Source organism: Copadichromis virginalis, linkage group LG23 (assembly GCF_057382275.1).
Source record: "Copadichromis virginalis isolate Kocher_CV1m ecotype Utaka linkage group LG23, C_Virginalis_male_GT1.1, whole genome shotgun sequence".
In the NCBI taxonomy this organism is placed as follows: Eukaryota; Metazoa; Chordata; class Actinopteri; order Cichliformes; family Cichlidae; genus Copadichromis; species Copadichromis virginalis.
The window spans coordinates 18,396,718-18,409,920 of record NC_140639.1 but is presented as its reverse complement, the minus strand read 5'-3'; the positions used below and the strand labels follow the sequence as shown (position 1 = coordinate 18,409,920).

The window sequence follows — 13,203 nt, the reverse complement described above, 5'->3', positions numbered from 1 at the left end:
AACGGTGTGTGGCAGGCAGGAAAATAGGACCCAAACGCAAACTCACGGGAAAACAGAACTGAACTCAAAATGCAGCTTTATCGCTGACAGGTAGTGATGGGACGTTCTGTATCGAGGCTTCGGAGCGTGTGTCGAGTAATGGAGGGGGCGTTTCCGCGAAGTGCGTATCGAGGCTTGCTTCGTTTATGGGAGGAGCTCAAAATGATGACGTCCGAAGCCTCGCTGCCCGGCTGTACCACGTGACTGGTTCATTAAGTGGTTCGAACTTTGCTGCGAGATATGACAGCGATATAAACCCCTCAGACTTCATTCAAAAATGTGGGTGTTTGATGGAGAGTTGCGGTTAGTGAGAGTTTGGAGACCGTTTGGAGGTTTATGAGAGTGAGGAAAGTCAGGAGAGAATGGAGCCAGCTAAGAAGAGGAGGATGTCCTCCCCTGTGTGGGAACATTTTGATCTTATTCCTCCCAACAAGGTATGTAAATTTCTACAGAAGATGTATTTTCATGATACTGATGGTGCAATACAATTTATGTTGAGCTGTCTTGACTTTTGTACAAGGTGAAGTGTTTGCTATGTGCCAGGGAGCTGGGATATAACAACAACAACACCTCATCAATGCTTAGGCACTACAGAGCTTTGCATGAGAATAAGGGGGACACCGATTGTGGAGCAAGACCAGGTGAGTGATCAAATGCAATGATAATATAGGATGCAGTAATGTTACTAAATGATATAACAATATTATACAACTGTTATAAGTTACGTGTGTGATATTTATATTTGTGCTTTGTCTTTATTGTCTTTCCTCAGGAGAACAATCTCAAATAGATGAAGACCTGGTCAGCATGGTGATTGAGGAATCCCAGCCATTTAGCATTGTGGAGGACAAAGGATTCAAAAGATTTGTTAAATCATTAAATCCTAGCTATGTTCTCCCCACTAAAAAGGTCATAAAAGCAGTGAAAATTTAGTTTTTACAGAATAAAATGTGAACAGGCAGGACTGAGGCTCAAAGCCTCAGTGTGTAACTGTCCATACCTCAACGTTACAAAAGCACAACTACTGTCCACACCCCAACCACACCTCACCTCACAGTAAATGATCATTTCCATTTCAAGCATTTCCAAATAATCATTTCCCATACTGCCACTATAAATATACACAGTATACTGCCATCACTACAATATACATGTTTTACACACTCCTTTTGTTGTTGACATTTACAGGCTGTGTGCAAAATGCCACACTCTTCAAATTCATGCCAGCTATTATTTTTACGTCCAGTAGGTGTCCTGCTAGAGCAAATGAAGCTTCATGAAGCTTCGCGTTGGGGTGAACCAATTGGATGAAAAGCTTCAGTGCTTCATGGGGCTTCATCTGCCCATCACTACTGACAGGTGACAAACGATAACAGTGATACAAAAGCAATGCAAAACTAAACTGGGAAGAGCTAATTGTAACACATACCAGAAGACACGGGGAGACACACACAGCATGAGGGACGACGCGACGCTGACTCAGAGAAACACAGGGCTTAAATACACAGAGGGATAACGAGGGAATGAGACACAGAAGGAGAGCACAGATGGGAGTAATCAGGCTGGACGAGACAAGCAAAGCAGGACACATTCACATAAGACATGGACCATCAAAGTAAAACAGGAAGTATCATACAGAGACGCAAACTTGACACAGTGAAGAAAGCAACTAAGAAACACAGAGACATAAACCATAAGGCAGAGGACTCTAAGACCCAAAATACGCGGAGGGAAATACTCAGCTTGGAACACAAGAAACTAGACTAGAGGGAGTAACAAAAGACCAACCATGAGAACATAATGCACAATGCAGAGGGACAGAAAACAAACTCAAACATGCAAAGACACACAATTACACAGAACAGAGGGGACACAGAGAGACATGAAGGGCAAGGGATCAAAACTAGAAGCCACAGAATAAATCACACAAGTACCATATTACAAACATCACAAGGAACTAGAAACGCTGGGTCAGGGGAAACATGGAATAAACACAAAGAGAGACGAGGGCTCAAAAATACACAGAGGGGCACACAGGGGGTAAGAGTCACGAAGGGAAAACACTTAGGGAACAACACAACAGGACAACTCAGGAAACATGGCCTAAATAAGGAACGAAATACAAAAATACAAGAAACTAAGAATACTAGGCCCACATGGCCCAGGACCCTGACAAATATAACGTCCCAGAACACTCCAGCTCACAGGTTAGTCTGCTCCAAGCATTCCCACAAAGGTCAGAGTTTTGTAGTAGTTAATACGTCATTTTTCTTAACATAATTGGTGATATAGGTTACAAGCAAGTCTGGCGCTGAACAGAAATTGTCGCACTATGCTCTTTTGTTTATTGTGCATAAATAGTGAATTGTCCTGACACAATATTGCGTTTCGCTTCTGTTATTACCATGGTACATTGACAAAAACATATACTTTTATTCACAGGATAAAACAGTTGTTTTGTATCACTAATTGTCCAGTATGATTACAGCATACAATATTATTGTCACTGCTACATTTCTGTAATGCATACCAGAAATTATTTCCACTACTAATTAATTACCGTTGAGCTCAAAGGTCCTATTAATAAACGGTTAACGAATGTGTATTTATGACGACGATTTGTGAGACTGGTAAACTTACCTTTGTTCGTACGATGGTCTTTACTTTCTACACGGTGCATTTCAAGGTCCTGTACCCATTCGTCGGTAAACTGTACCTGGGCTTGTTGCAGTGACCTGAAGTTACTAAGCTTCATGAGTGTGTGCACTCACTCAAAGAACCGTATAATTATAAATCTGAGCGTGGTGAAAGTTGGGCAGCACGCTAACGTCCTTTGTCCACTCTGTGTGCTCGTAAGGGTCTGACCCTTTCACTCCTTTGATTTTTCCTCGTATCTTTTCTTTGTCTTTTCGTCGAGTCTGTCTTTGTACGGACCGGCATTGTTCTCCTTTTGTTTTGTACATTCCTTTTTTGTGCGTCAAAGAAAAAACAAGAAGGCATTGGAACCGGAGAATGAACGTTTGCGGTGCTGCAAATGCTTGCATTTGATGCGGTACTTGGATTGTTTTGCCACGAGTTCCCGGCATGCAATGCGCGAAAATCACGTGATTGCTAAACAAGGGGGAGGGTGCATCCGGCCTCCTCGGCTGTAATTGGTCCAGCCCAGAGTCGATCATGACCAATTGGCCAATCCAACACCTTTCATTATATATAACCTTCCTAAAAAAAAAATAAAAAATAAAAAATCCATCGGCCCATAAAAACAAAAAATCGCCAGCGGCCCACCAGGCAAATGCCCGGTATGCCCGATGGCTAGTCCAGCTATGCCGGTGATTGAGTTTTGGTTTTTCTTGGTCTTTTGAGTGTTAATATTTTGGGTATGGTCTCTTTTTATGAAAAATACATCAATAAAAGTGCTTTTAGCATGTGCTTCAAAGCAACGTTTGACTGGGAACCTCAAAGCTCAATAGCCTGCATCAATAGAAATTCACTGCAGCCTATGTAATGTTTGATGCATCATAGAATAGAATAGAATATTCTCTATTGTCATTGTCACAAGTACAATGAAATTGAAAGATGTCTCCGGTCAGTGCAACATCACGAAAGATAAATACTTAAAAACTATAATAGATAGGATATAAAAGATAGAAATACATATAAAATACAGTATTCTCATACAGTAAATACACCCAAGCAATCCAGGCCTAAGGCCCCATACAGACACTCAACATACGACCTAGTTGATATATCACTCAAACAATCAATCACTCAGTCAATTTGTTAGCGCATCCAACAAAACATGTCTGAAAGCATTCCAACATCAAGGGCACAAATGACAACAGGGGCAATGAAAGTCATCTACTTTTAGTAGCATTGAGACATGATATTGCAATTGGGTAGAAACTGTGTTTGAGTCTGTTAGTCCTTGTGTATGTTGTTCTATACCGTTTACCTGAAGGCAGCAGTTCGAACATGGAGTGTCCAGGGTGTGAGGTGTCCTTTTTGATGTTATGGGCTCTTTTGAGGCAGCGGGAACTGTGTAGGTCTTTCAGTTTGAGGAGAGGGCAGCCGATTGTCCTTTGGGCAGCGTTGATTACTCCCTGGAGTGCTTTCCTCTGAGCCACTGTGCAGCTAGCGTACCATATGCCTATGCAGTACGTTAGTATGCTTTCGATGGAGGCTCTGTAGAAAGACACCAGCAGTCTCTGTGTGATGTTGTTCTTCTTGTTCATCATAATTTATTCCAGTCTATCTTGCAAATACATGTTTGTGCTACATGTCATGCACAAACACAAACTATTAGATCCTTAAGATAAAACCTATGTCAAAATTGTGTCATTCTATTGGTCTATTCGAGTGTGTTAAGCCATCAGTTTCCTTATTGGAAACTAAGAATATTACATGAAATTGCTTGTTTCGCCAAGAATGGGTAAATGATGTTATTTGGTAAAAAAAACAAAAAAAACCATTAAAAACTACAATTTTCATGTGTCAAGTTTAGAATGAAAGCAATTTTACCTAAATTGCCTGATTTAGTACTGTCAATAACAAGGAATCAAAAAAGTGTTTATAATGGGTTTCAACTGGCCAAAAATAGCCACAATAGAGCCAAGAGTAACAATTTGATGTATAGTGTATATTATTGATATATTTAAGCAGCTGAAGTAAAAATAAAATAAAAAAATATCTGAAAAAATCTAGACCCTTTGGAAGTTTAATTCCATTTGCATTAACACAGCAAAAATGGTTGAAAAAAGGGTGCTTGAACATGTAGCTAAACATTTTGATCCAGATAACTGAGATCAAGGCCCTGAAGATTACTTCAGTGAACTAGACCACACTCTAGTGGAGTTGCCACATCCATCCAAAGAATGAAAGCTAAAGTTGTTTCACAACTTCAGTCACAGCCTTCAAGAATCAGACATGACTACTGTGGGCTGCACCGGGCACTAAGAGAAGAATCCCATTGTCGTGCTGATAAGACCACATCAGTGGTTTCAGCATTCCAGTTAAAACTCTGCTCTCTTCTGCTGAGTGCAGTTCAAAGTCCAACATTTACAAGTGAGTAATTAATAAATAGACAATGCAACCAACAAGTAATATAAACTGAAATAAGCGTCAGATAAAACAAAGATACCATAAACTTTGGCATTGGAAAGATGCCTGCAGCAGTTAAAATGAACCTTTGAACTGCTTTGATGTTCATTATTATTTTATCGGTGGCTCCTTTTGAAGCACTGGAACTGGGTGTTTTCACACAGACTCCCAAAGCAACAGGATCTTTAAAACTTTTAATAAACTGGACTGTGACGACCCATGAAACCTGATCTGCAGCTGCTCATCATCATGGACAGCTGGATTTGGCTTGTTTTCATTCTGGGTAAGAAAAACTGAGCCTCTCGGTTTCTGACATTACCAGAGCCATTAGTGTGTTGAGTCACGAGGTCATAATTGCACAATAACTCACTCATTTTGAGTTTTCAAGTAAAGTTTATATGTATGATCTATTAAATTACACAGACAGCTTAGGATAAAATGTATTGTTTTTTGTTGCTCTGCTCAAACAAAATACAAGCATCGATTTCATATAAGCATGAATATGAGAATAATACTGATAATGTGTTATGTCTAAGTTCATTATTAATGAATACAAAATTAATGAGTATTATAAACTAGTTAGAATATACGGAGCCCCTGAAAGGTCAGGTATTTATTCATTTTTTTGTTTTTTAATTTTACATTTCTTTTGATCCACGTGAACAGTAAAATCTGTCCACACATAAAGTCAGGCTATATTGCTGATACTGTCTTCCCGTCTGGAGACATTTTACTGTGTTGTTATTGTTTTGTTATACAGAAATAATATTGACCTCCGACAGATACTGTTCTTGAAGCTGTGGTCAGTGTATGGACTTCCGCTTATACTGTGTGTGTTCAGTGTGTCACAGTCACTGTTATCGTCACAGACGTAACTGTAAAGTCAGTCACAGCTGCATTATTTAATAGGAAGGCAATAGGCAGAGTGTTACAGGCATAGCATGTATGAAGCATGTGAACATAATAATAACCACTGCAGCCAAAAAGAGTGCCTGACGAGCCCAGTTGTAAGTAAGCTGTTAAGACTCGACTGTACACTGTGTTCGTGTTTTCTTCCAAAACAATAAGTTTGTTGGAGCAGCATTTCAACGCCTCTCTCTGTATCTCGCTAGCAAAGTTGACCCAGACAGCTTGAATCCTGGAGAGAAGACTTACAGGAGAATATCTCCCTTGAAGAGTGGGAGAGGGCTTGCGCCAGGGCACAATCACAAAAAGTGAACACTCGTTTAAATCTCTTGCAGTACAATTGGTTAATGCGTACATATATGACTCCAGTCAAACTTAATGCTTTCTACAGTACCATCCCGGATGTTTGTATAAAATGCGACGAGGAAAAGGGCACACTTCTCCATTGTTTGTGGCAGTGTCCTGAAATTAGGAAATTCTGGGAAGAAGTGAAACAATGTACTGAAGAAATATTAGAAATAAAACTGCATTTAGAACCAAAACTTTTTTTGCTGGGCATCTATCCAGCTAACTGTAATATAACAAGGAAACATAGCTTATTTTTAGACATAGGGCTGCTGATGGCTAAGAGAGTGATTGCCATTACTCGGAAAGAGGTAGATAGACCGAGAAGAAGTAAATGGATTTCAGAGTTAACATCTACCCTGCCCTTAGAAAAGATCACCTACGCAGTCAGGGGTAAGCGGCGATACTTTTATAGCATCTGGGGCCCCTTCAAAAACTTGCTTGCTAATAAAGACTAGCCCCACTTGGTGGAAATTGTTGGGAAGGATTCATAGGTGGCCCTCTGCTGTCCATTCGGGAATATGTTTAATGCTTGACATTGAACAACTACTTTCTAATTTACATTTAACATATACCTGTGAGGGTGCATAATTTATGGGAGATGTACACAGTTATTCCCCCCTTTTCCTTTTTTTTTGTCTTTCCCTTGTTTGTTTGTTTTGCTTTTGTGTGTTGTTTTTGTTGTTTTGTCTTTACTGTTTTTTTTCTCATCCTCTCCTATATGGTGTTATGTGTATAAAGGCAGTATGTGTAGCTTGTAGTTTCTGTAAGTTTAGCTACTTGTTTTGTTACGTTTCATAGATATGTACACTCCTATGTTCAAAATAAATAAAGACACTGTTGGGAAAGAAAAAAAAATTGAACCAGACAACAAAGTAAAGGTAGTTTTCGGCTACGAGACCAACACGGAACCCGACGTATTAGCCAGAGGTCCCTTTACTACGGTTCGGAGCCACGGACCTGTGTTATATACGCACGGAATAGTTTTCTATACAAGATCGCTGCAAAAAGTGCAGTCTTACCTAATGTCCACCTTATATCAATTTCCTAAGACCCGAACTCTTTCATGGCATGCATTTTTAATTTGTCTTTGCTATTTGTGCTGATTGGGACCTGATGAATGTACACTCAACAAAAATATAAACGCAACACCTTTGTTACTGCTCCCATTCCCCATGGGATGGACGTAGAGACCTAAAATTCATTGCAGATACACAATATAACCATCCCTCCCAAACAGTGGTCACAAAAAACAGTCCAAATGTGTGGTAGTGGGCACATCTGCTATATTGAGATAATCCATCCCACCTCACAGATGTGCCACATCAAGATGCTGATCTGACATCATGAGTAGTGCACAGCTGTACCTCAGACTGCCCACAACAAAAGGCCACCCTGGAATGTGCAGTTTTTTGCGCTATTGGGGGTCTGGGGACCCAGAACCGGTCAGTATCTGGTGTGACCACCATTTGCCTCATGCAGTGCAACACATCGTCGCATGGAGTCTATCAGATTGTTAATTGTGGCCTGTGGAATGTTGGTCCACTCCACTTCAATGGCTGTGCGAGGTTGTTGGATATTCGTGGGAACTGGTACACGCTGTCGTATACGCCAGTCAAGCACATCCCGAACATGCTCAATGGGTGACATGTCCGGTGAGTATGCTGGCCATGCAAAAACTGGGACATTCTCAGCTGCCATCTGCCCTGAACAATGTGAACCATGATTCATCCGTGAAGCGCACACCTCTCCAACGTGCCAGACGCCATCGAATGTGAGCATTTGCCCACACAAGTCTGTTACGGCGACGAGCTGGAGTCAGGTCAAGACCCCGATGAGGACGACGGGCATGCAGTTGAGCGTCCCTGAGACGGTTTCTGACAGTTTGTGCAGAAATTGTTTGGTTGTGCAAACCAATTGTTCCAGCAGCTGTCTGGGTGGCTGGTCTCAGACGATCTTGGAGGTGAACCTGCTGGATGTGGAGGTCCTGGGCTGGTGTGGTTACACGAGGTCTGCGGTTGTGAGGCCGGTTGGATGTGCTGCCATATTCTCTGAAACGCCTGTGGAGACGGCTTATGGTTGAGAAATGAACATTCAATGCACGGGCGACAGATCTGGTTAACATTCCTGCTGTCAGCATGCCAATTGCACGCTCCCTCATTGCTTGTGGCATCTGTGGCATTTTGCTGTGAGACAAAACTGCACATTCCAGGGTGGCCTTTTGTTGTGGGCAGTCTGAGGTACACCTGTGCACTACTCATGATGTCAGATCAGCATCCTGATGTGGCACACCTGTGAGGTGGGATGGATTATCTCAATATAGCAGATGTGCCCACTACCACACATTTGGACTGATTTGTGACCACTGTTTGGGAGGGATGGTTATATTGTGTATCTGCAATGAATTTTAGGTCTCTACGTCCATCCCATGGGGAATGGGAGCAGTAACAAAGGTGTTGCGTTTATATTTTTGTTGAGTGTAAAAACAAAGAATTTCCATATATACAGTGGGGCAAAAAAGTATTTAGTCAGCCACCGATTGTGCAAGTTCCCCCACTTAAAATGATGACAGAGGTCAGTAATTTGCACCAGAGGTACACTTCAACTGTGAGAGACAGAATGTGAAAAAAAAATCCATGAATTCACATGGTAGGATTTGTAAAGAATTTATTCGTAAATTAGGGTGGAAAATAAGTATTTGGTCACCTCAAACAAGGAAAATCTCTGGCTCTCACAGACCTGTAACGTCTTCTGTAAGAAGCTTTTCTGTCCCCCACTCGTTACCTGTATGAATGGCACCTGTTTGAACTCATCATCTGTATAAAAGACACCTGTCCACAGCCTCAAACAGTCAGACTCCAAACTCCGCCATGGCCAAGACCAAAGAGCTTTCGAAGGACACCAGGAAAAGTATTGTAGACCTGCACCAGACTGGGAAGAGTGAATCTACAATAGGCAAGCAGCTTGGTGTGAAAAAATCAACTGTGGGAGCAATCATCAGAAAATGGAAGACATACAAGACCACTGATAATCTCCCTGGATCTGGGGCTCCACGCAAGATCTCATCCCGTGGGGTCAAAATGATCATGAGAACGGTGAGCAAAGATCCCAGAACCACACGGGGGGACCTGGTGAATGACCTGCAGAGAGCTGGGACCAAAGTAACAAAGGTCACCATCAGTAACACACTACAACGGCAGGGAATCAAATCCCGCAGTGCCAGACGTGTTCCGCTGCTGAAGCCAGTGCATGTCCAGGCCCGTCTGAAGTTTGCCAGAGAGCACATGGATGATACAGCAGAGGATTGGGAGAATGTCATGTGGTCAGATGAAACAAAAGTAGAACTTTTTGGTATAAACTCAACTCGTCGTGTTTGGAGGGAGAAGAATACTGAGTTGCATCCCAAGAACACCATACCTACTGTGAAGCATGGGGGTGGAAACATCATGCTATGGGGCTGTTTTTCTGCCAAGGGGACAGGACGACTGATCCGTGTTAAGGACAGAATGAATGGGGCCATGTATCATGAGATTTTGAGCCAAAACCTCCTTCCATCAGTGAGAACTTTGAAGATGAAACGAGGCTGGGTCTTCCAACATGACAATGATCCAAAACACACCGCCCGGGCAACAAAGGAGTGGCTCCGTAAGAAGCATTTGAAAGTCGTGGAGTGGCCTAGCCAGTCTCCAGACCTCAACCCCATAGAAAATCTGTGGCGGGAGTTGAAAGTCCGTGTTGCTCGGCGACAGCCCCAAAACATCACTGCTCTCGAGAAGATCTGCATGGAGGAATGGGCCAAAATACCAGCTACTGTGTGTGCAAACCTGGTAAAGACCTATAGTAAATGTTTGACCTCTGTTATTGCCAACAAAGGTTATGTCTGTGAAGGTTCTCAGTCATCCAGGTCATCGTAGTCAAAGGAGCTTGCAAAGAAAAGCGTCTGGACTTCTTTAAGTTGCTTGAAGACGTTTCACCTCTCATCCGAGAAACAACACGCTCAGACAGAAACTGGTTCACCCGAAAGACAAAACGCCAAAACACAAACTTAACAATGTGGTGTATGCTGTACAGTGCAGCGAGGAATGCTCAGACCTCTACATTGGAGAGACCAAACAGCCACTTCACAAGCGCATGGCACAACACAGAAGAGCCACCTCCACAGGACAAGACTCAGCAGTCCATCTGCATCTTAAGGATAAAGGACACTCTTTCGAGGATGCCAATGTTCACATTTTGGACAGAGAGGACAGATGGTTTGAAAGAGGAGTGAAAGAAGCCATCTATGTCCACTGTGAGCAACCATCTTTGAACAGAGGCGGGGGTTTACAACACCAACTCTCTGCCATCTATAATCCAGTTTTGAGATCCCTTCCCAGACGCCTTAACGCCCACTCACATCCTGGGCCATCTGACCTCAGGAATTCGCATGATAAGGTGGGGCCAGGTTTCACAATGAACACACCCGAAACTCTGGCTGATTGGGACCCACGCCCAGTTTCACACCTTGGCTCAGGCGATTAGAGGATCATCAGGGGGTCCTTTTGTCCCTCTGTGGGGGGTTACTCCCACTAGGTTTATATCTGGGACTCTCCACCATTTGACCTTAGAACTGAAAAATATCAAATTATATCCAAATTATATCAATCACGGTAGCCAAGTTTATATAGGTTCTCCTCGTGTATCGTGTGGAGTATGTGATGATGGGAATTAGGTGAATTATGTGGGATCAATAAGATGTTGAGCAGGGGTAGGAATTAATAAGTATGTTCATACTTCTTCCTACTCCTTTTCAGACCAAACATTGTTACATTATGTCAGACGATTTTGTTTTATTTCATTATATATTTTTTGTTTATCTGAACACATACGTGTGGGTGTGTGTATATCTACATATATATTCGTATCTGTAAATGAAAATATATGTAGTGTGTATATATTGTTTTTTGTTTTATATGTCTGAAACAAATAAAGATACAATACAATACAATACAATACAATACAATACAATACAATACAACTGAAGAAGCTTCTCGGATGAGAGGTGAAACGTCTTCAAGCAACTTAAAGAACTCCAGACGCTTTTCTTTGCAAACAACAAAGGTTATGTTACAAAGTATTGAGTTGTATTTTTGTTATTGACCAAATACTTATTTTCCACCCTGATTTACGAATAAATTCTTTACAAATCCTACCATGTGGATTCATGGATTTTTTTTTTCACATTCTGTCTCTCACAGTTGAAGTGTACCTCTTGTGCAAATTACTGACCTCTGTCATCATTTTAAGTGGGGGAACTTGCACAATCGGTGGCTGACTAAATACTTTTTTTCCCCACTGTATATATGGAAATTCTTTGTTTTTTACACTCAACAATATATATATATATATATATATATATATTCCGATAGAACAGTGGCAGTATAATGTCCTTGTAAGGGGATATCAGGGGATATTTTGTGCTTTGGTCTAGACAACTGAAAATGTGATGTCCACATATGTGGACGCCAGGTCCTAGGAGGTTAAGATTTAAAAATGTAGTGGTATGGCGAGTAACCTTCAATATCAGTAATAAATCACACAACAATAGTACATTCATGTAGTTGTATAAAGCATGATAATATATTAAGTATTCCAAAGTATTCAGAATACGTTACTCTCATTGAGTAACGTAACAGAATATGTTACAAAATATATATTTGGGGCATGTATTCTGTAATCTGTAGTGGAATACATTTTAAAAGTAACCTTCCCAACACTAATGATGACATACTAAGATCAGGTATAATGAAAACCATACGTGCTAAGTATCAGCATTCATAGCGCTTTTAATGAACTAACTGATCATTGCCCTTCTTAGGTGTTTCTCACAGCTGTTCCTTTACCCTCCTTCACAGCTGGAGCAGGGTTAACTACACCAACAGACATCCCTGATACTGCTACTACTGCACTACTTCCTACTGATGTTCCTGATGATTCTACTACTGCACAAAATATAACTACTGAACAAAGCATTACTACTGTAACTCCAGGGGATATCACTACTATAACAACAGTTCCTAACAATACCACTTCATCTAATACTTCTAATTTGAGCACCACAACACAAGATACAGTTCTAACCACTGACCTTGAAACACCAGATTATCCAGAAACTCCTCCTACTAGTGCCAGTCCTGTTCTTATAACTACAGATTTTACCAGGCCTGATACGACTGATACTGCTACTACTGCACTACTTCCTACTGATGTTCCTGATGATTCTACTACTGCACAAAATATAACTACTGAACAAAGCATTACTACTGTAACTCCAGGGGATATCACTACTATAACAACAGTTCCTAACAATACCACTTCATCTAATACTTCTAATTTGAGTACCACAACACAAGATACAGTTCCAACCACTGACCTGGAAACACCAGAGTATCCAGAAACTCCTCCTACTAGTGCCAGTCCTGTTCTTACAACTACAGATTTTACCAGGCCTGATACGACTGATACTGCTACTACCGCACTACTTCCTACTGATGTTCCTGATGATTCTACTACTGCACAAAATATAACTACTGAACAAAGCATTGCTACTGTAACTCCAGGGGATATCACTACTATAACAACAGTTCCTAACAATACCACTTCATCTAATACTTCTAATTTGAGTACCACAACACAAGATACAGTTCCAACCACTGACCTGGAAACACCAGATTATCCAGAAACTCCTCCTACTAGTGCCAGTCCTGTTCTTACAACTACAGATTTTACCAGGCCTGATACGACTGTTAGTCAGATAGCTGATACTACCTCCAACCC

General features: G+C 41.4%; 1 long non-coding RNA gene across 1 annotated transcript; it reads left to right on the top strand.

Annotated features, from left to right (window-relative positions):
• The first annotated feature begins 296 nt into the window (after positions 1–296).
• On the top strand, positions 297–997 carry LOC146680593 (uncharacterized). The gene is made up of 3 exons (XR_014918185.1): positions 297–473; positions 625–680; positions 812–997. It is a non-coding gene; the product is annotated as an uncharacterized LOC146680593 (long non-coding RNA).
• The last annotated feature ends 12,206 nt before the right edge of the window (positions 998–13,203 follow it).